At 40.3% G+C, this 22,588-nt stretch overlaps 1 protein-coding gene across 7 annotated transcripts in view; it reads left to right on the top strand.

The window, feature by feature from the left end:
• ARID1B (AT-rich interaction domain 1B) overlaps positions 1-22,588 on the top strand; it is a 337,147-nt gene that overhangs the window by 103,803 nt on the left and 210,756 nt on the right. The window lies entirely within an intron of this gene.

Here is a 22,588-nt window from a genome sequence, read left to right as displayed (position 1 = left end):
GGCTTGGAGTAATGCATCATAAACATATAGGGTATTTCCTGCAGTTCACTGGGTATATATTTATTTCCAGTTAGCAGAGGGATCCCTCTGAAGAGTTTACCCTATTGAGACACCAAATGTATGTGTGAAATCTGGTAGTTCATTGTGTATTTTACCTCTGGCTCATGGCACTATTGTCAACCCCTAAAAACAGGGCAATAAACATCTTCATAGCATTTTAAAGTTATATCTTTGGCACCTAGGAGAGTATACATGCTACAAATTGTTTACATGACATTTGAGACATGCATGTCTCAGGAAAAGCTATGGAAACTGGTGTGAGAAGAGATAACCATTTGCTTTGAACTAGTATTAATTTGACAGTTTTTCAGGAAACCTTTTAAAAAGACTAATTTCTCTGAACAGGTCTCAAAAATGAATGCTGGCGATTACCTTGAAAATAGTAGCTACTGTGGACATTGAACTGTTTTGGCAACAACTACCTACTTTAAAAAGCAGTGATATTAAAAGGGACTTTTTACCTCCCAGTTTTTCATGAACAGTGTTTATTAGGGTAGAGAGAAGTAAAGTTATTTATCAACTAATGTTCTACTAATTTGCCTGTGGTTTTTCTTAAACAGTTGTCCTACTTTTAATCCATGCTCTGTTCTGCCTCCATCATCATGATATCTAAGCAGAGTATTGGGTATTATCTGTGTCCCTGAGTGTTTGGTATATTTAGTAGCTCATTATTATTCTAGGTATGAGTAAGCTGGTAGTATTAACAGTGAATGTTAACCATTTTGGCCACATAGATTAAACTCTAAGTTTGTTTCAAATGCTGTTCTTGAGACACTTCATTACTGAAAGCTTTGATATGTAACCCAAGAGCACTTCATATACTCAAAAACCCTGCTGTTTGGATATGGAGGGGAATGGGAGTTGGTATCATTTTCTGTTTTGTTTTGGTTTCGGCCTGGGGTTTTTTGTGTGGGATTTTTGTTTGGTTTTTTGGTGTGGTGTTTTTTTTTTTTTTTCCTTCAAAATTAGAAACAACTGCAACCCCTTGTATGTGTCGACAATGCTTTTTTTAGTAGTGTGACCAAACTCCCCATCTTACTTCCAAGGAAAATGTCTTAGAAATTAGGAACAATCCATACATTCAAAGTATGGTGAACATGATAAATGCTTTAATATAACTCTATTTGGGGTATGGGGTGGCTTGACCATATAAACATATTTGGGGGTGGGGGGGAGGGTGTTGTTGTTTGTTTGTTTTTTTCCCTGGAGCAAGAGTTCTGTATTCAGTTTTGGACTGCTTATGAAAACCCGTGATCACTATCCCTTGTTTAGCATTCCTAGTTATAGTGTCATTTTGGGATGCTAAATATGGCTTCTTAAGCTTGTTTTCAAGATAATGCTGTTCTTGAGGGTAGTCAGTCATCTTTGTACAGTGAAGCTTGAATTGATAGCAGTGATGTTATGCTTTTAATAAAACTTGGTTATGTTTTGTTTCATGGTATTCTGATATTTACACAATTTGCCCGTTATCTTTTTATTTCTTAAGGGCATTGTGTAAAATCACAGCAGTTACATAGCAAGCTTATACAAGTGTCTAAAAACAACAAAAGAGATGTAATACTAAATGGTGAATGGTGTTCTCTGATGTGGCTTTGAAAAAAGAGTTTCCCTTTGATGGATTTGAAGAGGAGCTGGCCACTTTCTGCAGCACTGAATGCTGGCTTGTGTCATCCTTTGGGGGAGTTTTTTCAGCAGGTTTGTGTCACAGTAAGCGCAGCTAAACAGCTCAATAATTGTTCCATTTCCTTCACACATTGTATGTAAAAGTCCCGGCATGAATGTTCCCATAAAGTTCAAAGCGGACAATTTGTAATGTGGGTTGGTAACAAATGGCTACAAACAAAATATGGCTTTATTAGCTACTTCTAATGGCTTGTCAGATTCTATACAATGCTTGCTTTCCTTCTCCTAACTGCTCTGATATCTGGAGAGTTTGACCTGTGGGTGTCTGACCATGTGGAGTCACTGAGAGCCCAAATGAAAAGTTGCACAGAGTAGTGCTCCGAGCACTTTTGTTGGGGTCACAATTAGAAGGAAATCTCAAGCTTTTGAGAAAACATGGGAGTTGGGTACTCTGTGAAGGAAAGGAAGTCATAAACAGAAACTGTTCCCTGTTAGAGTGGAGGAATAAAAGGGGAGAAGCCTGAATGAAATTGTCTGGAGAACAGCTACTACAGAATATATTTATTGAGACTTAAGGGATAATAGCAAAATACACATTTCTGCTATTGTGAGAAAGCTAGAGCAGACTTACAGGAAGAAGCTTCCAAATGATATATCTGCAAATTTGCTGTTGCAGTAAAGGAGCTTGTGTCAGCAGTAGGCTGTGTGTGTCTATGAAGACTAATCCTTTATTTTGTCTTTAATGAGTAATTTTGTAAACATTCACATTGGATTGTGTTGATAGAATGAAGAGCAGAAAACATAAATGAATTTCATTTTTTTAATTGGCATGAGTATGAAAGGCATTTCAGATAGGCATTGGTGTTTTTGCTATTACTTTGTTTTGTTTTTATAAGGTCCTTTTTTGCCCAGTGTCAGGTGTGCTTGTTTGAGGTGTGAAGTCAAGTGGCCTACCCAAGGTTGCCATGCTTTCGAAACACGGGTTTCTGCTAACTTTTCCTTGTTGCAACCTACAGTAAAGTTCTGTGGCTGCTTGAGCAGTTGTAAGCCAGCGTGGCTGCAGTCCTGCTGTATGCCCCACAGCATGCCGGCTGTGCTGTCCCATCTCCACTGTCACTCCTGGGACTGGCCAGTGGATTTGCCTTGGGGAACTGAACCAGCTGAGGAATAATCACTCTTTATTTCTGGGTTAGTTTTTGCCTGAATCACTGTGTGATTGCGTGGGCATCAGTGGTACCTCAGAAGAGGAGATATGGGAATCAGTAGCTGGGATGGGAAAGGGGACAGTGGGGACTGCAGTAGCTTTGATTTTAGCCACATCCTAGAAGACTGATCTTGCTGGAAGGGTTTAAGACTGTCATGCTGTCAGCTGAGACATGGTGGCACAGCAGATCCCAATGTTCATAGTCAGGCCCTGCAGCAGTCAGAGCCCCAAACAGACAAGAGACAGTTCACTTCTTTTTGTAAGGTAAGTTTTCTGCCAGTTTACATCCCCGAGTTTTTTAATGCAGTCAGTGAGTGCAAGCCCAGAGGTGTGAGCATGCACGGCTGGAGGCTGCAAGGAAGGTGGGCTTGTGGTGGCCCTCAGCTGCATTGGTGTAAACTGTAGGGAAATCATGGCCTTAGTCTTATAACTTAGCTTGGGTTCATCATGTGTTTACTGGAGGTCATGTAGTGTTGAAAGGGGAAAGTTGTATCTGGAGTTGAGGGAATCGGTGCTTTACTAGGTGGTCACTCAGAATTCTGAGTTCATGGATTAATTCTATGACATCAGTTATTCACTGGCTCTTTTCATGGCAGCAGAGCAATTTCTATGCAAAAAAAAATAGTAGCCAGCAGTGGAGGTAGAATGCCGCTTTTATCTTGTGCAATACTGTGACCCAAGAAGTTTGTGGTTCTATGTTGTCTATAGTTGTATGAGCTTCGGTATCAGGTAGGTTTCAAATAATGCATACTGATTTTTTGAGAGAGAAACTTTTTAAGATGCCAGTTGCCTTGTTTCATTATGCTTGGTACTGTGGAAAACAGTACATCAGCAACCCCTTCCTGATTTTAACTGCTTCACAGTTCTGTTTTACCTCATTTTGATAAGCCTCTAAAGGATGTTTTGAGTGCTGGACAGTCATTCCTGTGGTTGACACACCCTTTTCATTGTAGAAAGAGGGTACTAAATTAGATTTCAGAGAACCTCTGTTGAGAACTAGTAGTGAACTAAATGCAGGACTAGGTATACTTGGCTCATGGAACAACATCATTTCAGATGCATCTTGATGGGTGCAGGCTGTGAGGAAAATACATGGGCTGGTTTGGGAATCCACATTCCCTGTCTCGATTCTAGAATATGAAGTAGCTTGGAAAGTCATCTTGAGCAACAGTGCTCCCTGAACAAATGCATTTAATGGCTGAAGTCTTAATAGACCAGGAAAACAGTTTCCAGCATTATTTGAGAAACTGTGGTTGAGGGTTAGTAGGAGATACCTCTTCTTTTCTCAGAGGTTAAACTGGGACGAGGGACTCCAGTGACATTTATACAGAGCTTAGTACAGTAAGCCCTAATCATGATCAGGGTTGTGGGCACTACCATAATGTAAATATTAATTACCACTGCAGCCCCTCTGGTAAGGACAAATCAGTGCTAAAGGAGAGGTAGTACAGTAACCCTCTTTTTGTAATCCTTCTTGGATTCTTTGCAGGTAAGCAAATTAGAAAGCTTGATCTACATTTAAGTGATGTTTTAAAAATCCAGAATATTGCTTCTGATCTGAGAACGAAGGAGGAAAAAAAACAACTGTAAATAGATTCTTGGTAATTCTTGGGAGGCAAATGCAGTTGCCAGTTGATAGATGCATGTGTAGTATGTTATAGCAATTCTGTCCTGTAGTTATTCACTTCTATTCATGTCTCCATCTGAAAATAACTGTTTGGGAGTATGTTAAACCGTGAACAAGAAGGAAATGTGAGTATGTAATACTTGTGAATTAAATTTTCCATTGTTTTTACATCAAGTAGGATAAGACTGGTGTGCCTCTCTCCCAGTTTCCTTTCTTTTTTCTGTAATGTTGTAAAATAACTGAATGATCTTGTTTTCCTTTGTTTGGGTCAAGAAATTTTAGCTGAAAATTGTTACTCTGTGAAAGGAGATTATTGACTCAACAAGCCTTCAATTTTCAGTGAATAACACTCCCACCCTCTAGCTTCAGGAACATGTGGTGCATGCATTCTATTTTAAAGTACAGACTGTAATTTAAAACTGAGGCAGTTTGATGCCCCACTGAACTTTGTTTAAGCCTGGAATAAAAGGAAAAAAGCTTCAAGTTGCAAAGAAGTGACTAAGCTTTCTCAAAGGCTTTTCTTAGCCATTATGCACAGAGTTGGAAAAAGTAGCTATTTTTTCCAAGTCATTTTAATTCTAGATCAAGTGCAGTTGCTAGTTTGTTTTTTTTTTCTTCTTCTCGCCATTCCATGTAATAAACCTGTAGCTAGAACAAGTTTCATACAGCGCATATGTATAGAGATACTACATATGTGTATTTCAGTGTGTTTGAGGTGCAAAACATGCTCTGTTGTTGGTGCTGGTGCGCATACAGATTCTGTACGTGGCCTGTTTGTGTCCTGGTGTTGGTCAGAATAGTGGGTCAAATCCAGTGCGAGCCACTGCAGTGCCACTGAAATTGGTGATGTTATCGGGGGGATGAACTTACACTTTGTGTGTCATTGAAAATCTTATCCCACTCAGTGTTCGTGCATGTTTTACACTTGACTTCAGTGGAGCCAGGATTTCATGTAGGTGATCAAACTGATTCATTGTCCGAGAGTCAGCTTGTACATTCAGTTGTACATTTAAGTCCTGCCTGTACATTCAAGTCCTGCTTTTGGGGAAGAGTACAATTAAAGTAGAGCAGGGCATATGTTGTCCATGTAGAGTTAAACTGGAACATTGAAACTGAAATAGTTGATTCTTGAATTAAGTATTCTTGCTATTAAAATTAAAATTTGTAATGTGAAGAGAAGGTCCTGTTGTTACTCATTTGTGTTTTGTTCTTTACAGGATTACTTGGTTTTGCTTGATAGATTGATCATACTTATTTAAAAACCAGTGTTAGGTTATTATTGAAGTATAAAAACTGATTTCACTAAATACTGTAAAAAAGATATTTGGCAATTACATCACCTTTTCCGTTTTCAAAATACTTTACCTTTACAATGTTTACAATATCCCTGTAATAACAAAATTACTAATTAAGGATCTAAGAAAATTTACAAAAGCAAAAAGAAATATTTAGTCTGACCTCTACATGAAACTTATGTGGGAAACCTGCTAAGGGATTATAGATCCCAGTAGTGGTTAGGGTTGCAAAAACTTGTATTTAAATAGGCCAATGTTGTCCTAAGTGGAATATTAAAGTATTAGTAGCTTTTTTTCCTGAAATGTTTTTTGAAGCCACGAGGAGTTGTGTCAACGTACTTTATACCTCCAAATACTAGGACAGTATTGATGTTGATTCAAGAATTCAGGAAACCAGATTTAATTTGGGTGGTTGAAGCATTGCCCCCCCAGGTTGTTCCCTCCCCCAGAGGCTGCTGCCCCCATAGCCGAGGCAACTGGACTGCACTTGTGGTAGCCCCTGAACTGCCAAAGATTGCACCTTGGAATTGAGAGGCAAGCTGAAAGCCCCCAAGGTTATTTTACTATGCAAGGCTGTAAACTGTAGTAGTGCGGGTGCCTCTGCATGCGTGGCTCAGATGTATCTGCTGCAGGGGCAGTAACTGCGCTAGCTGTCCTTTTAATCTGCCTAAATTTCCAAGTCAATGCCTTTAGGTTCTGCATTTGGGAATCTAACTCTAAAACGGGAGGGTTTTTTGGATTTGGGGATTATTTTTATTTGTTGAGCATTTTACGCAATGTGTGTATGTATATATAGTGTGTATAAAAGCATGCATGTCTTATCTGCTTAGTTATTTGTAAATTTTTAGTTAATAGCATACTATAAATTCCAGAGGTTAATATATTCACCGGTGCATGTCTTTGTTCATGCCTGTGTGAACGTTGGGATTACAACGCAGAAAGTAAGACAAAAGAGTATTACTCACTTGAATACCATTTCAGGAAGTACCTGAGACACTGTAAATGTTTTTTATTTCTTTTATTTTTACCACAAGTATTCCTGTAAGATAGAAATTTTCTTTTTTCCAGAATGACTCCTTTACTTGTGCTCACCAACCATTTTAAGTGTGACCTCAGCTTCATAACCTTGACTAAACACAGGAACTCATTCCGACCAGCAACATCTGAAGCCCAGTAGTAGATGCCTTTTCTTTTTCTTCTACCATCCATTCCTGTTTGCTGGGAATGTGTTGGCTTCTGCTGCTATTGCTGCAACTTTCATGTAAAAAAAATCCAAAACCCGTTAGCAGTCTTTGATGTCAAGCTCAATTCTGAGTGCTCCTGGTAGGCTTGCTGTTTCTGTGTAAGTAGATGTTTGTGTAGTCATGGTCGATAGTGTTAAGGTTAGGCCAGGTTTCACAGTGCTTTGTGTGTTTACGGTGTATCCGTAGTTGCTGGGGATTTTAGGTACCATCATAGTGCAAATGGGAAATGTTTGTAATGTATTATTTGTTTTGTAGTACTACATTGGAATCCCAATAAAGTCAGTCCTGTAGCGTGAGAGACTATGCACATGTTTTGCTTTATTTTTTCTGAGGTTTGAAACAGGTTTTTCAATTTCTCTCAAATGTGTTTTCTTGAAACCTAATGTCTTGTAATGCTTAAGCCTCTGAAACCTTCCTTCCTTTGCTGGAGCCATACATCTTAGATTCACTATGAAGTCTTCCCTTGAAGACAGCAATTCATGGTGGCTTTTTATAGAATCTGTGCTATATTGTGCTGTATGTGAGAAGTGTTTCTGAAGTGTGTTACATGTAAATAGGCTTCTATTATCAATTTACCTTTAAAAAGAAAGTATACACACACACACAAAAAATGAGGGGGATTTCTGCATTTATCTTTGGAAGTCACTACACTTAAACTCACTGCATCAGTTTTCCTTAACGTCATGCAGATTATTCTGTGCCGTTTCCCACATAATTCCAAACGCAGTTCTGCTCCCACAGGACTTTTAAAAAGAGGGTCCTGTTTGAACTGGCAATGTAATTTCGGGAGGTGAAGCATCATAGTGTGTTGAAATCAAGATAGAAGAGCTGATATCAGCAAAAGGCTACTTTCAGTTCCCAGTGTTTAGGCTTTTGATCTTTTTCCTTCCATGCAAACAACTGCAGATGACCCTTTTAATCATCTCAACCTGTGAAATGAGACTTACTGTGTTAAATTAGAATTAGGACCTGAATTTTGAGGCGCATTTGAATAATTGCATTAGTATAGGAAAATATGCCATTCTGGATCATTTATTTCACATCACAGTTAAGTGGCCTGAATTTATAACTGAATGTGTGGTGTTGGTGGTTCCCCCCCTTCAAGGTGTAAATTCACTTAATAGTTTATCTTCCACCATACTACTGAAGTTGTTATTTTGGGAAGTAATACAGAGATAAGCATACATGAGAGTTTGTATTTATATGTTTGCATGTAGTAATACATTATACATCAGTTAGCTTTAGTAAGGTTTGTGAATACACAGTAGTGGATAAGAGAATAAAGCTTGTTTCATGCCATAGCATAAAGTGTACACTCACATGTACATTTCTAGTATCATAGATGATGAATTTTCCCAATGCATTTTGCACAAAAGGTAATGAGAGAGATCTAAAACATTATTATTTTTTGTTTCTTAAACTGCAAACTTATACAATGGCCAGTGCTTATTTTTGAAAAGTATGGAAATAAGGAACTGGAAGTGATCTGAGATTTTTAGACTCACTTGTTAAAATAACTTAGCAAGATTATGTAGGTAGATAAAATGGCGTATGGATTAAGTACAGACATTGACCCTAGTGAACTAATTCATTATGGCACGGGATAAACTTAATGCAAACTGTTATATTTTGATTTTAGACTTCTATAATGAACTGAAAGCCTTACCAGTTTTTTGTATGGTACTGCAGTGGAGATGGAAGAAAAACTCCAGATTATCTCTCTCCCTTATTTAATTTACAGACCATGTCAAGATTTTAATAATAGGGCTTAATGAAAGCTTCATAGAAACCTAATTTTTTTCCATCCTGTTTATTGTATCATTAGATGTCTACATGAAAGTAGGAAAAAAGTAAAGTTTTTCAGTGCAATTTTCTTCAGGATTTATTGAAACAAGGCTGTAAAATTTTAGAATCTTTGTTTTTTTTAATAAGTAGCATCTCATAGTTGTGGCTTCATTTGGATTCTCTCATAGTCCATTTTCTCTCTGTCTTCATTCCTTTCCTTTATTTTGCTTGTGCCTTTAAAGAAGACTTAGGAAGACTGTATATACACAGCACTGGTGCTTTTAAATGACTGCTGATTCTTCCTGCATGGCTCGTTAGACATTTTGCCCTGTTGGAAATCACAATAACAGCCTTTTTGTTCCGATTCTGAGGTATGACGAAGTACAGGAATTTTTTTGGCTCTGGAAGTCTTTGGCTGCTTCTGGCCACAGGGTTATTCCGGTGCTCAGACCGCAGCTCGGTGTGAGAGGGGCCATTTGGGCTACCTACAGAGTTGTCTTTCTCCTCTGCAAAGAAACAGAGGTCAGATATCAGATCCTATGAAACGCTGAGAAATGCACCCATGCACATACTCACATATACTTACAAACATTTTAGCTCTTTAATTTTTGCTGGTTAGAACCAGTGATTTCTAGTGCCTGCTTTTTAATGTCTATATTCACAGTAGTTCAGGTCAGATTGAAGTCAATCTTGTAAATCCTCTACCTTATTTTTGCTGGAAAAACAAACTTTCCCCTCCTGTATTATAATTTTGATCACTTGACCTGCATTTCCATGGAGATGTGATCAGAGGGCTATAGTCAGCTAGCCACGCGGGCTAAGAACTGTCTTTTGTCACTTACAGTGTGCAATGAAACTACAGATTTGAAGAGTAATTGAAGGACCTATAGACTGACATGTTTTTTTCCCTACCACCCACATCCATTAAAAATGTAACTTGGAAACAAAACATGTGATCAGCTATGCAAAGGGTTTTTTAAAAAAAGTTTATTTAAAAGAAAAAACAACCTTCTTCTTTAGTCTTTAACTTTTAAAATTATTACTTTTCCAGCAATCTAAGACATTCTGTATGCCCTTCTATGTGTATTTGAATTTCCCACAGACTCTTGATTCCTGTGTGCTTAGTTTAGATGACATGGATTCAGTTTTGTCAAAAGCTGAATTTTGTAGCCCACAGAACACATACATTCATGATTAAACAAGTGCAGATCAGGCAGCTGACGTTCCTCCAAGTTCAGTCTGGGGTTATTGGTTCAGGGGCACGCACAGGATCCAGCTCATGCTTGTGAGCAGTATGTACCTCCCAGCCTTATCGGGGTGAGTGACAAAACCTACCAGCAAGTGCTGGCCCGCGTTGCGCCTTGGAACGGGAGAACGTGGTTCAGGAACACGGTGTGGTGGCATGTGCTGCTGCTCACCCAGCAGCACCCGCCACCTAGCCAGCTAAAGGGCTGGCAGTTCTTAGACTGAAGTGTGTGCATGGGTGGTGTGTTCGTGTTTGCTGGCTAACTAGTATGCTTTGTACTGCTGTATTTTGGGATTTAGGTCTCTGAATGGTTCTGGGCTCTCTCAGGTGGGAAGGTGCCTTTCTGGTAGGGATACAAAAGCTCATGGTACTTCATGACCTGCTGAGAGGGAAGCAAAGCGTCTCAATTTCTGCAGAACAGGGTTAGTTTTCCTTCAGACTAGGTAATAAACAAGTTACGGATGTAATGCCATTTAGATTATATATATCTCTCTGTATACTTTAACATTAAAAAAAATACTTCAAGGTATTGGGTTGTTCAAGGATCTGTCTTTTCTGCAGCTCCTCTGTCTCCTCTCTAAGGGGTTCGCAGGGTAACCCAACTTCAGTAAACCGAAAGGGAGTATATTCCTTTTGTCTTGGTTTTGGCACATGGCTGTGATGCTGTGGGAAACATGGCACCTAGAAGACCCGCAATCCCTCCCAAAGACTCGATGGAGCGGATTTAAAAAACAAAATGCATCTGAGCTTGAACTCATGTCTTCCTGGGCAGCATACCGTACTACTGCTAGATTACAAGGCCCGCTCTATAGATTGATTTCTAAGTGGTTATTTTTGTCACGCTTAATAAGAGCATATTGATGAGACAACGGTGTATAAGCTAAGTTAACATCTGTTTTTTCTGCACTACTATTACTCTTTATTGCCAGTATCCACATAGTGGCAAAACTTGAAAGTGAGCTTGCTCCTTCCCTGTGAGGGTTTTCTCCACTGAGCCAATCTTGTACGTATCCCTGCTGTTTTCATGTAGGACGAAAAAGTGAAAACGACGTTGTTGTTGTTGGAATGACACTATAAAATTACAAGCGTGTTGATCTAGCAAGCTCAGGTTCTCCCTGCTCCGGGCTAGGCGAAGGGCCTCGGCCTCCTCTGCTACCCGCTCCCTGCTCGGAGCGGCGCCTGGCCAAGGCAGCGGTAGGAGCTCTACGGGGTGGTTTAGCGAGGCCCCGGAGCGATCATCCTGCTCCGCACCCCGCGGACCGGACGGAGGGGAAGGGCGGTGGGCGCCGTTCCCGCTGTTGCCGGGCTCGAAGCGAAGGCGGGCGGGCAGGGCCCCGCGCTCTGCGCCTTCCCTCAGCCCGGGGGCGGGGGGGGCTCCCCCGGGGCCGGGCGGGCGGCGGTTCAGGCCGCCTCGAAACCGTCCTGGGCATTTTTATAATTGATCATCAGCTGACGCCGCCCGGGCAGAAAGCTCTCACCGCTCCCTCTGGCTGCTGGAAGTCTGAAATTACATCTTTGTCTTTGAAGTCGGGCGCACTGTTAGCGTCGCCATGGCGACGGGGCGGGTAATGGCCTCCGCCGAGCGGAGGCTGGTATTTAGCGCTGAGCGCGGCCCTGCACAAGGCCTCACTCTCCAGAGCGGTTACTGAACTGTCCCCTGTTAGAAAATGTTTAAAAATTGCGTTTTTACATGGCCTTACCAGATTAATAGTCATGGTTTATTTCGTTTTAACTGCAAGGATAAAAGCATTATTCCATTAAATGGGTAGCTTTTCCCCCCCCTCCTTTGGTTTATGCATTATTAACACAAGCTTTCCTGTTTTGCTTGTAACATTTTATAGGCTCTTTCAAACATGTAGTCAGATTTGCTCTGTTGCTCTTTCATTTTTCAGGACTTAACCCTTTCTCTCCTTGATCGTGCCTTCAAAAACTTGGAGGGAAGCCTTGAGCAGTTCTGGCTGCTCCCATTTAACACGTTTAAAATCAGAAAAAGGCTTTCTCTTCCCCCCCCCCCCCCCCTTTTTTTTTTTTAAGAATTCTGCTTTTTTGAAGGCTCTGTTCTTGTCATTTAATTGAAGCAGATGCTGAAGTCAGCACACATGAGCCTTGATAGGGTTGTGAAGGGTTCAAGCTGAGGAAGTATTTTGGTCCTGTGTTTTAACTTGTGTGCCCATCTTCTCTTTTGTCCTTAGTGTTGTCACCCCACTCTCTGTATGTGTAGTGTTTTGTTGGCAACCTTTAAAAAGAGATGCACCTCATGGTTGAAGGACCGGGGACCAAAAAATCCAGAACAGTCCTGGGGACACAATATTTACCCCCACCGCCTTCCTTCTCATCACGGAGCCAGTGAAGTACATCTAGACAAGTAGAATTATTGTTATAAACACAAGCTGCAGGCTTTGTTTCACTTTTCCAGTGCTCTAAAATATAGCTTTCATTTTAGTCTCTAGTAGAAGGCATATATCCGAGTGCAGTCAAGTGCTGTGGATACAGCAATTCAGTCGTCCCTGCCGACGCAAATGGTGTCTCTGTTTAAAAACTTGGAGGCTAACAAGCAAACCTGGAATTCATAATTCCCCCCACCCCCCCCTTTTTTTTAACTATGAATTTATTGTTATGGGGCGCTTACTGGCACCTCGCTTTGTCCATCTGTATCTGTCACAGATCCTGCTCTCCTAAACGCTTCCAAGGACATCTCGGGAAAAGGCAAATATTCCTGAATTTTTGTCCTTTTCTTATTGATGTTGTGTAGCGATGTTGCTGTAAATGGTACCTCTTGTGGGATGGACTTTCACCTTCTGGATAGTGGACCGAAACTTTGAGATTTATTTCACCTGTCCAGCTGGGCTGTAGATAGTGCTCAGGTCTCTGAGCGGGGAGGTTGTGTGTACAGGGTTCCTGCTCTCCCCCCACGCGTCCGTCTTCAGCGCACGGTATCTCAAAGCTCTGTGTTTGTTCCTCCATGCAACTGTTCACCCGTGTGACTCCCACAGACACCTTCGGTAAATAGCACTGCTTCTAAACTTGAGTGAAATACATCTCCTACCGCAGGGAGGCCCTGGGGTAGATGAAAGGTGGATAATCAACCCTGACTACCTGAGACCAGCACGAGGCCCATCTCTACTCTTGGCCAACAGCAGCTGTGGGCTGTGTTGTGGCCCAGCTTGGAGTTAGTGTGTTGTAGTGTTGGTGAATGTGGCAATAACATCTTTTTTTTTTAAAGTTTTTCATTTTTATATATATATATATCTTTTTAAATTCTGTTTAAATGTGTGTGTGTGTGTGTAAAAGCAGTTCTGGCAAATCTGCTCCAAGTGTGGCTACAGTATTGTACAACTGCATATATTAAATAGGCTGGACTAGAGGTTTACTCTCATCTCCTGGTTTTGTGGGTATGAATTTCATCCTTCGAGTTGCATTCCCCTTAAATCTGCAAATTCTGGGAAAATTAGGCAAAACAGTTTACATTCTGTTAATAAGAAATTACTAATTGCTTAAAAACAGGCGTATCTTTATCTACACAGGGCTTTTTAAAGTTGCTGCTTAATCTTTTTTCTTTTTTAATCACTAAATAAACATGTCTCAGCAGTCGCTGCATGTGAAACCAAAACCTGGACATGGACAAAAAGCAAACACACTACAGTCATTTTCATTAGCATATCCTATCTCCTAGAACATTTATTTTTTTCATCTCCTTGTAAATTGATTTTTTACGTGCTTGTGACTGATATTTGAACTGTGTGTTTGTAGTAACTGACTTATGTAAAAGCCAGGTCCTGGATCTCCCAACATGAATATATTATGGAGGTGACCTAGTGGGTCCATAGTTAAGGTTGCACAGAGTTTTCACTTAAAACGATGTTTAAATCCCTTAATTAAACATTAAAACTCGCACGAATTCCCAAACATGGACTGTTTCAATAAAGAGGATAAACTTTAATTATTTAGGTACTTAATGTTCTTCTTAGTGCTGTATTTGCAGAATTCAGAGCAACTTAAAATTATTCCTTCCTCAGGTTTTTCCAGAGTTCCTGGTATTTTCACTTTCTCTGTTCTTTTTTAAAATATTTTGGCTAAGCCTCTCATTGCTGTAAGTTGTCATATCTCTGACTTCATAAAACCATGACAATTTACATAAAATAATTTAACTAAAACCAGTTCAACCTTAATTAATGCATGATAAGGAAGAACATATAGAAGACATAAGATGAGAAAACTCTGTATATTGTACTAGTTTTTGCCATGGGAGTCAGACAGTATATTGGTTATTTGTAGCTGATACCAGTCTTTGACACCAATGATTTGGAATGAGAGGAAAAGACTAGAGAGCCTATTTAAAAGAGAAGTACCACATGGAAGCAAAATTGAGACACACACCTAAACACCAGTAACATCTCTTCTGTACAGGTGGTGATTTCCGAATCAGTCAATGAACAACAGCTGTAGTAGTCCCAAATGGGTGTAAACTTCCCTCTATTTTTCCCCATTTCCTTATTCTTTGAGGATCCAGTTTAAACTTTGTTGAAATAAGTCTTTTCACTGATTTCAGTGTGCTTTGCATTAGGCCGATTAATTCTTATGTTCATTCTACCCAGCTGTCACCCTGTTCCTCTGTATTAATGTCCATTTTGAGCCTTTTTCTTTGGACAGGGTCTGTAAACCTGTTGTAGACAGCTGTGTATGCTGTACCTGTAGTGACCAGCAAATGCAACTCCCTTGGTAACATTTGCAGTCTTCTGCTGAGCTATAATCATGTTCTTCAGCACAGGTGGAAGCCTTGCTGAAAACAATATATTTGCAAACCATACATAAATGAAGAAAATTCCTTTAGAAACCAGTGTTGCATATATAAGTAGTATCTGTATTCAGACCCCTTAGCCTCCAGCTATTCCTCTAACTAGCTGGAAATAGAGAAAAAATGGAGGGAAAAAACCCTACTCCTCATTAGCTTATGGTCTATGGAAAGATTTTGTTTAAGTCCTTTAGGTCAGGATCTGTGTTTTCCCATCATTTACAGCTGACTGCCACTGTGGTCACGTATGCTTATTAGTTCAAGTCTCCTGTCCATTGAAACACTGCAGCTAGTACTTTTTAATTATTTTTGAAAAAACTCTTGTCCTGTTATCAGCAGCAGCTAGAGTCTACGAAAATACTCATTACTTATATGAGGAAGCATTGTTTCAGAGTATGCTAGTTCTTGAATTCTGGAACACACAAGCACAATATCCTGAGATTGCATATCAGTGCCATAAAAATTCAAAATTACTTATTAATTTGAAGAATTGCTTATTGCTTTAGGCATTGGATGAAGAACAAAATTCACAGGAAGTCCTTGTTGTCTCCAACGTATGAGTGGGTTCTCAAGCTCTTCCAGAGCAGGGATTGATATGTTGGAAGTGAAAAGGCTTGTTGCACTTGCACATTGCAAGGTTCACGTGGAAAGGCATGTGAACAGAAGCTACTGGGCCTGAAATGTTCCTTTGTTGGTGATGGTCTTGCCTTTTACTGTCTCTACTGTGTGTGTAGTTACGCAGCCTGAAACAAAGCATCGTGGGGAGGAATACATGAGAGCAGCTAGCAGTGAAATGATGTGGGGAGTCTAATTTGTATGGATTGGAATCTTTGTCAATAGTACCATATTAGTGGTATTTTTATAATTTTTTTGGGCTTGCTAGCCTGTGCAAATTATTTTCATTCTTGGGGGGGTGGGGTGTGGGGTGGTGGAAAAAAAAAAACCACCCAAAAACCACACACACACACACACACACACACAAAAAACCCCCAAAAAACCCCCAACAGATCCAAGCACAGTATATACATTGTGACAGCAAGGGGTTAAAGAGATGTAATTATGCATTCTTCAGTAAGTGTTCTGCAGTCAGCAATACAGCAAGGATTTTATAGAAGCTAAAAAAAAAAAATGACAGAGGGAGAATATGGAGAGAAGGTCAGATCCAAGGATTCTTGTAGGGTTTTCTCGTGTTTGCTTTTCCTTTGTGACTTATACTCTCTCCTGGTAGAAACAGAAGAAAGCATTATGGGCCTGTTGGTTCCTCCTACTGATAATGTACACTTGATCCCTTTGCTTTATGGTAGTGGTAGAGGTGAATTTATGGATTAGGTTTTGAAGGAGTTCTGAGCCATCCCAGTGCTTGCCATGGCCCTTGTATATTCCCCAGCTCTTAGTTATTGCACGGAGTGCATTGCAGCCCTGTGAACACTGAGCATTTCAACAAACGCTGTTTCTCAGCTGTGGTTCACCCGTTCTGTTTGAGAGGATTTGAATTTCCAGCAAATTCATCTACTGGAAATTTTGTTTTGCACCTTTTCGGGTGATTTGGATGGATGAATGGAAGTTCTTGCACAGTCAGTATTTCAGGCTGACCTGACTGGTAAAGGTAAGCTTTCATCACTGCTGACTAAGCCTTTGAGGGACCAAGGGGAAAAAGCAGGGTTTTTCTTCCTTTCTTTTTTTTTCCCCCCCTACCATACGTGATCATCGCGTTGTTCTTCTCAGGTGAAACAGGAGGTTGTGGAGCGTTTTGGAACAGTTGCAGTAACAAAGCAGAGCACGTAAAAAGGACAGGATATTTGGGATGTGCGCTACCCCCTTACTTCCACCCTGTGAGTTAGCCTGAGGTCTGACTTGCTGAGTCACTCAGTGCACCAGATCCTTCTTTTTTTATTGAACTAATTTAATTTGCAGTTGGATTTCAACATAACAGCAAAGCGTTTCTGGGAGATATTTGTGTGTTTGGTAATACAGTAGTCTGAAAGAGGTGGGGTTTTTTTCCCCCTTTTTTCTTTCACATGATACAGTTTTCTTTTTTTTCCCTGGGTACTTTCCCTATTTAATTACATGGAAAGAACTGCAGATAAATAAATGAATGAGATTTCTCCCCTCATCCTTCCCTGATAAAAGAAAAATACCCAAACCACCACACCCCCAATAGCTCTTCTTTTGGGATAAAGATCCTTAGCCTTGCCATTGACCTTATGGGGACAGGCTCTTGTGATCCCCCCGGAGAGAGAGGAAGGTGAGTTTGACAGTTCACGTACTGGTGCGGAGTTCCTTGCAATAAGAACCTTTATGTTAAGTTAGTTAATTGCATGGGTCTTCTGAAATGCACCATTAGGGAACAGTCTGCCCCTAAGGACAACTGAAATTTTTCCTCTTACCCTTGTTAAATGCCAGTTTAAAGCTGTTGATTCCTTCCCCTAGAAAAATAGAAGTTAACTCCTGTCATGCCTCTCCTCTCCTTCTCTTAACTTTCTTTTTTCCCTTGTGTCTTTATCATCTTAACTCTGCAAAATTCTGAAAGGATTGCTGCGAGGAGGAAGGATAGTCTGATAAGTGTATTTCCTAAAGCTTTTGGCCTTTCAAGGCTTCTCTTATGGTAAGGTTGAACTGTGCCGATGACTTGGATTGAGACGACAGGGGAGTAGTGTGCAATACTTTCTGCTTCCGATAGCTCTTTGTTGATCTAAGAGAGAGCACTTAGAGAGTGGTAGGTCATTTATGTGATTATGAAGAGCACTTGGTTCTCTCTTATTCAAGATGGAAAAATAATAGTTTTTGAATAAGAGGTCGCTGTCAAGATGACATTGAATGTGACTTCTCTTCCCTTTTCATTCCCTCCCCCACTAGAAGAAAAGCAGCACTGGAACTACTCAGGATAGGGCTGGATTTTTCCAACTCCATGTGACTTTCTCTTTTCTTCTGTTCTTTGTTTGTTTTATTCCTCACCATTTCCTCTGTGTGTAATGTTTATACTTCTTGATGGTGTCTGGATATTGATGGTAACTAGAAATTTAAAAATAAATGTAATGCATGTAAGGCTCTATGTGTTAAGTCTTGTTTTTCCACTTTGCAGAATTAAGCTGTGAATGTGTGATGTGGTATCTGCTTGGGTGACAGATGTCCATTCCTGAATGATGCTGTGTTCCCTTTGTGCTTTATTTATGGAGTGATTTGCTTCTAAAATAATCTCTTAATCTTTTCCAAACTACATTTCTGTATGTGCTCTTTTTACATATGCCATCATTTAGGGTAACGGACTAAAAACTGAAATTACTCCTAAATGCTTTGTTTCTAAAGCTAATAATAGTGATATACTACTGTCATTTTTGGTTTGATGTGTCCTTTCAGAACTAGGTTAAGTGTGTAGTTTGGTTTTGCTCTGGTGGTTTTTTTGTGTGTTTGTTTCCTGTAGCACTGCCATAATGAAATTGTATTTTAATTTCATTCACTTATCAAATGAAAAGACAACACTAATTTGTCCTTTTTTATGTTAGGTTTGCTTTTATAGCTCAGAAAAGGAGCTGTATCCCCAAATTAGGATGCGATTGCTCAGACTACAGAACATAATAATGTATTTTATGAAAATAATTAACAGTTACTCTAGGGTTAATTTACTTAAACCAGTGCTGAACATCAGTAAACACTCTTAGTTCATCACAAACTTCCTTTTAGTAAACTTTACCAAACGTGGTTTCAGCTTGGGGGAAGGGCTGATCAGTGGAATATGTGGAATAATGCTTTACAGCAGGGAAGACCTTTTTAGATTCTCTTATTTGCAGTCTAAAATTAAGTCTGTATAAAGTGTGTTGAGACTTTCAGGTGTTTGCCTGTTGGCACATTGAAAAGAACTCAGCTGGAATTTTGAAATTCTGGTTTTTGGAAAACTGAAACTGTTTTGGAGCTGGTTTGGGGAAAGACAGCACTGGAATATTTTGTTTGCTTTCTTTCTGAACTCTTTTTTACATTTTTTTTTTTTTTAATGTGCATATTAGAAATGAACAGTAATTTGAATTTCTGATTAAGACACCTCAAAGTTAAGTAGGAGGTGCTGAGAACTTCCATGATTTATTAGTCAACCATCCGAAAATCACAGAAAATTCTGTGCAAGCCTGAAAAAGCGTAGTGATGTCATTGATCTTCGATTACCAGACTGTGGAAACTTCTGAAAGTTGGACTTGGCTTCTCATAGAAAGTAATCTCGCTTAACTTTAGTCTCAGATTTAGAAATTTTTTGACAGTAGTACTCCATGTTTTCTTTATTACATAGGAAAGCTCAGGAACAGTCTTGAGCACAGATTATGAGTATTGAGCAGTCACCACTGAACAAGAGCTGTAGTTCTGGCTCTATCAACTGAACTCTTCCCGAGGGCACTTGCTGTGCTGCGGCCCTTGAAGTCCACAGTTTTTCTGAAAATCTGGATTCCTCTTAAAGCCTTACTTTACAGAAACTTGGCCTTGCTCCTTCAGTGGCCACTCGAGCTGCTTGATGCTGGGGTGGGACTGTATGAACGTTTCAGTGCATATCAGGAGCAGGCTTTTGAAGCGACTTTTCCAGTTGAGCCCCGTTACCATACTTCGATTCACATTACCCAGCAAGCGTGGAGCAAGCTGGATTCCTTTCTGATGAACCGAAACTGAAAAATGTGCCCCAGGAGCCTGCCTAATGCACTCCAGCTGCTGGCGGGTACTTGGTCCCCGGACTAGCCCGAAGGACAGCCCTCTGACAAGGGTGCAGCATGGGTGTTGGGTGCTCAGCACCAAGCTCTCGTGCCTGCACCGGTTCCTGCAGAGCTTCGCCACTGGCTCTGACAGGCTAGCCTTCCCCTTCAATGTGAGATGCTGCTGGGCCACATCTGGATGTTTTACATAAGGTCTGGATCCAAAGTCCTTTGAAGTCTTTGAATGACTTCCATTGACTTTAATAGGCTTTGTGGCAGGCCCTAATGATTTGGTTGTGATCTGAAAAGGGATGTTCAGAGACTTTTCTATAATGAGAAGGTGTTACCTTTTAAAGAACTGAGTTCAAATAGTCTGATCAGTTCTCAAGTGGAAGCGAGCTTCTTCCTATCTCCTGGAATCCTTTTGTCCCTGTAAAAAAAAAAAAGTCAGAAAATCAGTACTCATTGCTCAAGTAAGGTCCAAGGTTGAAATTAGCAGAGGAGTTTTGGGTCATAGATTGAACTGCACTGACAAGCAGAGGAGAGATTTGCACAGTGCAACTGTCTGCTCCTCTCAAAATTGTGCGGTAAGCCCCTTACTCTCACCAACAGTCACTTTGCTCACAGTGTTGAAGTAAAAAGGCAGAAGAGAGAAAGGAAAAACTCGGCTTAATGTTCATTTGTACTAATATTGTTCTGAGATGAGTGATGCCATAGGTCTAAAACCAGCGCTAATTAAAAATCTCAAGTTTGTTTTTAAAGGTGAGGATGTAATAGAAGGCATTTCACTGTCCTACTAATTGAATAACAAAACTACCAATTCTTTCCATTTCCCTGTATCTCATATTCCCCTCTAAGTGTTCTCTCTTTTCCAGAAAAATTTCTCAAAATTGGTTTGTTGTGTGCTATTACATTTTTTTACCACATAAGGTGGTGTTTGATCCGTATCCAGAAAAGCTTTCCTTTTCCCACTTCCTCTGAATCCTTTCATGTGAGGTAGGAAATCAGCTTGCTGCTTTAACAAATTAATGTGGACAGCTTGGGTCTGTTGAACTTCTACTACTTCTTTACTATATTATTTTGTTTACTTAATCTTCATCTTCCCTAAATTAAAAAAATTGTCCTCCTTTTTTTCTTTTTTTTTTTCTTTCCAAAACACATGTATGCTATAATAATGATGTTTAAACAGTCTCAGAGCAAAGTGTAGCTCCATTTCATCACTGGATGCAGGGATCTAGTAGAATGTGTATTTACAATTATATGTAATTGTGTGTGTCTTCCTGTAATGGTTTGTCTTAATATTTTTATTTGTACATGTGCACGGAAGAGTTCCTCTGAATTTGCACTGGAACTGATTTATCACAGTTATCCTTGTTTTACATCTGTGTAATTACTTTGAAATCATTGAACTTATGCCGATACAAAATTGCAGTAGTGGTGAATTAGGGTCGTGCTTTTGATGGTGCTTTTTATTCTGGTTGAAATATTCTACTGTTCCAGGTGAGGATGAAATGTTGTACTAAGCTGTGAGACATTTCACTGATTGGGTTCATGCTGCTTATCTGCCAGCGCTTCCGTTCTTAGGAGCTGTATTTAATGCAGTTATTTCTGTGTGCCTTGGAAATGCAAAGGAGTGAAGAGAAAAGTTAAAATTCCTTGGTTTTCTAGCATTGATGCACCAGCTGCAGCCAAAAAAAGTGGTCCTGAGGGTCTTGCACCATATTTTTTGTAAAGGCGTTATTCTGTCGTTCATCTTCAAGTGCATTAGCTTTAATAAAAGAAAAAGAGACCTTCTTTAGACTCTTCTCATTTTTTCCATCTGCTTTGAAGCAATGAATTAGTGTGTTAAAAGGAAAGCATAGGCTGTTGTTACCAGAAGGTGGTTTGTGTTATCAGAAGGCGGAGGGTGCTGGTGGCGTTCAGAATAAATAAATAAAATGCATGGACAGGACACGCCTGTGGTTGTGTCTCCATCAGCCATTCACAATCCCCGTGTTCCTCTCATCTCTGAAATCCAGACCTGGGAAGTGATGGACAGAGGCCGGCTGATAGTCCTCGAATAAGTCAGCCCCGCATACCGTCCTTTTGTTTCATTTTCAAAAACTCCTCTATCAGAGGGAAGCAGTTGCAGAGCCTGCATGCTGTCATGTAGATCTGGAGGATGTTTGATGCCAGGGCCTGGTGTTGCCATGGTCTCAGCTGTGTGGCTTACTCACCCATCCCGGGACCTCTGACGACTCCCAGCCAGGGAAGCCAGGGCGCTCCTGGCCTGACACTGGGAGCCTGTGCGGCTGCAAGGGGTGCCGTGCCACCACTGAATCAGCTGTTTCCCCCCTTCCCTTCAAGATTAGGAAAGCAGGTGTTAAGTCTCATTTTGAGAATTTATTGTTATCTGTTGCTGACGCTTTAGAGACCACTCCGCTTACCCGCCTAATAGCCAAATGCAAGCTAATAGTCTGTACAGGCCATTGAAGCCTAAAATCCTGCTAATTCCTTCCTCTAATGAGTAATCCCTGATCTCTGTATGTGCCTTGACTACAGAAGGGCTAATTATGAAATTCATTGTAAGGAAGACTTCGAACTCATGATTTCTGTGCCTGGGATTTGTAAATAAATAATGCGTCTGCATGTATACCATGTACAAAGTATAGCTTTCATATGTGAAGTTAAATTTCCCTGAAGAAATTTAGTTAAAATGAATGGGATTGTAAAACATTTCTTTTGCTCGGTGGATTAATCGCTCATAGTTTAGGGAATAGGTTGCCTATTCTGTATGAAAGGTCATTCGTTTTAACCCATAGGAGACATCATACATTGTGCTGGTGAGTAAATTTGTTAATAGCTTTGAAGAAAGAAGCTTCTTCCCGCTGCAGAGCAGGCGGTGGGATTCTGCACTGGGTCCTGGGGGCCCCTGCACTGGGGCCTGGAGAGCCTCCTACTCTCCCCAGCAGGTCATTTGGAGAAACTGTTACCGTTCCATGCCTAGAAATGTATGGGGATGGTAAATCTGGTTCTTTGGGTTTGAAGAACGCTTGTAAGAAACAA

This window comes from Ciconia boyciana, chromosome 3 (genome assembly GCF_034638445.1).
Source record: "Ciconia boyciana chromosome 3, ASM3463844v1, whole genome shotgun sequence".
Classification (NCBI taxonomy): Eukaryota; Metazoa; Chordata; class Aves; order Ciconiiformes; family Ciconiidae; genus Ciconia; species Ciconia boyciana.
This window is presented reverse-complemented; position numbering and strand designations above follow the sequence as displayed.